Source organism: Pinus tabuliformis, chromosome 4_2 (genome assembly GCF_031772625.1).
Source record: "Pinus tabuliformis cultivar Carrire ecotype Pingquan chromosome 4_2, CPIR1, whole genome shotgun sequence".
Taxonomy (NCBI): domain Eukaryota; kingdom Viridiplantae; phylum Streptophyta; class Pinopsida; order Pinales; family Pinaceae; genus Pinus; species Pinus tabuliformis.
Genome location: NC_142304.1, coordinates 744957520 through 744960656, shown reverse-complemented (window position 1 = coordinate 744960656; position 3137 = coordinate 744957520). Strand labels below are relative to the sequence as shown.

At 35.2% G+C, this 3137-nt stretch overlaps 1 pseudogene; it reads left to right on the top strand.

Moving 5' to 3' along the window:
• The first annotated feature begins 2050 nt into the window (after window positions 1–2050).
• On the top strand, window positions 2051–2903 carry LOC149171751 (SKP1-like protein 1B; annotated as a pseudogene).
• Window positions 2904–3137: the final 234 nt, after the last annotated feature.

The window sequence follows — 3137 nt, the reverse complement described above, 5'->3', positions numbered from 1 at the left end:
TGGGACCCAATCACTCACTCTTTTTATCAGATCCATGGATTTACCCAAACCCTTGCTTCTAAGTTTTGAGGTTTTTCTTCCCAATGCTTCAATCTGACCATTTCATAAACTCAACTTCTCTCCGTCAACTTCGACATTTTTCTCGACGCCATCTGAGTCAAAGTGAACCTCGACTCCTCCATCTTTTCCCACATCATCTTTGAACAACCTCAAGAGATTGCACCTCGGCAAGAGGGAAATTATGTCAAAGGCTTTTAGGTAGGTCGGCTTGGGGGTGGGGAAGGCCGAGCCAACATCTTCCAGTTGTCCAACTTCCACATCATTGTCCGCCTATGGGCACTTCAAGCTCCGGTAGAACCAAGAAACCTCCATGAGATGTGGAACAATGATCCTGGTCATAGGGTTAGGGTCTAGTAGCTAGATAACCAGACATCGAACTTCAGAGGAAAATGAGGTGGGCATTTGAAATCCCCTTGTAGATCTTCTTATACATTACTATCATATCCACATCCTAGAATGACAGGTACCTCGTGAGTAGCACAAGAAATATGACCATGCAAGACCATATGTTGGCCTTGGCTCCGTCGAATCCCTTCTTCGTAATCACCTCTGGTGAAACGTATGTCGGTGTGGCACACACCATCTAGAGAAGGTAGTCCTATCTGAACTGCTTCGGCAGCACACTGAGGTCGAAGACGGTGCCCTTCATATCACAATTTTCCTCTAATAACAGCTTCTATGGCTTCAAATCTGGGTGACACACATCCATTGTGGCAGAAATCAACTGCGTTAATCAACTGTAGAAGAGCTCACTACCAAAGTTCAGGAGTTCGCAGACGGTGTCTTTACCTATGCGAATTGAATACTAGTGTTCAACGAATTCATAAATACTTTCTCGTGATAGAATGGTTCTGATTTTCTAAATCGTCTAACATATAATCTTATGACGCAATAAGGAGGGGGGGTTGATTTCGAAGGGGAATGCCTTACGGCATAAATATATATATATATATATATATATATATATATATATATATATATATATATATATATATATATATATATATAGATATATATATATATATATAATTGACATTAAAATAATTTACATAACATGTACATTCAACTTAAAATGTTTCTTTATTATTAATAATGTATTTTTAAGTATACGTCAATATTAATTCGTATTAAAATATTTTATTGATAACCGACATTGATTATTCTTTTTATTTAAAACATAATAATATTTTATTTTAACAATTTTATGAACATAAATTAGTTAACATAGATCTTCAATTATTTTATTTAAATGTCTTGTTGAAATATTTTTGAAAACACTTTTTTTTACTTATTTTTCGTATTATAGCCAACATTATTTTTCTGTTTACAATATAATTTTTATTTTTATTTTAAAAGGAACAAATGGTGAATAAACTTAGACATCCGCTCGACTCAATAAATAATATTAGTTAATCATATTTCTTATTTTTTGGTGATAACATTCAATAGTATAATATTTTATTATTTAGTTAATCATATTTCTTATTTTTTGGTGATGACATTCAATAGTATAATATTTTATTATTTGTTTTATTTTTATAACGATTCTTTGTCTTTGTTAATTCTTTTGTTTTGTTAACTACATTTAAGCTAAGCTGGACGTACTAGCTATTTTTACCCAGGAATAATTTCAGATGCAATTTGGCCCACTAATACCCTAAAATAGGTGGAGCATGAATCGAAAACAATTAGCGAGTAAAAAACAATAAAATAAGAAAACACTAAAATCTCTAGGTTTGGTTTATGTTGACTAGAGTTAAGAAAACATAATTAAAAAAGCAGCGAAAAGCCCATTGCATGGTTATTTGGGTAATCAATCAGGCTATAAATATATGGATTATTGCCCTTACCACATATCGCTCATTTCATATTGATTGAGCAAAAGTTTGTTCATACTTTCTCGACTTCTCTTCGCTTATACACATAAATTCAGTCCTTTCTTTTTATTCAGATCATCTTTTATTCGGATCAACTTTTTAGATGGGGAGCCATGGCCTCGGAAAGCAAGGTGAGTTTGAAGAGCTCAGATGGTGAGTTGTTTGATGTCACTGAGGCTGTGGCATTTGAATCTCAGACCATCAAGTACATGATCGAGGACACTGGCACCGCCAATGCTATTCCGCTGTCAATGTTTCTAGTGAGATACTCTTGAAGGTCATCGAATACTGCAAGTACCATGTCAATGCTCAGAACCCCGCACATGAGAAATCGTCCATTTCCGAGGATGAAATCAAGACGTGGGATGAAGAATTCGTTAAAGTCGATCAGGCCACTTTGTTCGACCTTATCTTGGTATTCTGTCAGAAACCCTTATTTGGTGGTTTGGTATTCTTTGAACCAAACTAAGGCTTTTATTATTTGTTGTTTTGAGAGGTCTAATCTACCTGAATTACCCCAACCAAATTGTTTGGAACCTCTGAGGGCAGTTACCGCTGGCTTCTCCAATAAATCAATGTTCCGTCAACTAATTGTTTTTTTTATTTCTGAGATCATTTAATGCTAGAAATCTCTGTGTAGTCTCATTCCATCTAATTGTTCTGCAATATCTTCGTCGCTTTCTTTAGTAATGCTTAGCACATGTATATGCCTGTCCAGGCTATAGATACATTTGTATATTTTATGGAAATTTTGGCTTATTAAGCTTTTCGGGTTTTTGCAGGCTGCTAATTACCTAAACATAAAAAATCTGCTAGATCTTACATGTCAGACTGTTGCCGACATCATAAAAGAGAAAACGCCAGAAGAAATACGTAAAACTTTCAACATAAAGAATGATTTTAATCCTGAAGAGGAGGAGGAGGTCAGGCGTGAAAATCAGTGGGCCTTTGAATGATTCTAGGGAATCAGTGCAAAAACAATATATATATTTCTGTGCCATGGTGTTTGCTTTTATTGTAGTCGAGAATTTGTTTAGAAACTATCAGTGGTATACCTTTTTTGTTTGGATCCATCAACCTCTAATATTGGCCCGGCTTTGAAACTTTAAGGCCAATGGTTTGTTGTTGTTGAACAATTTTGTAAAGATCTCGGAGCAACTCCTTCAGTAGTATTGGGCCTATGTTACCAGAAACGGGACG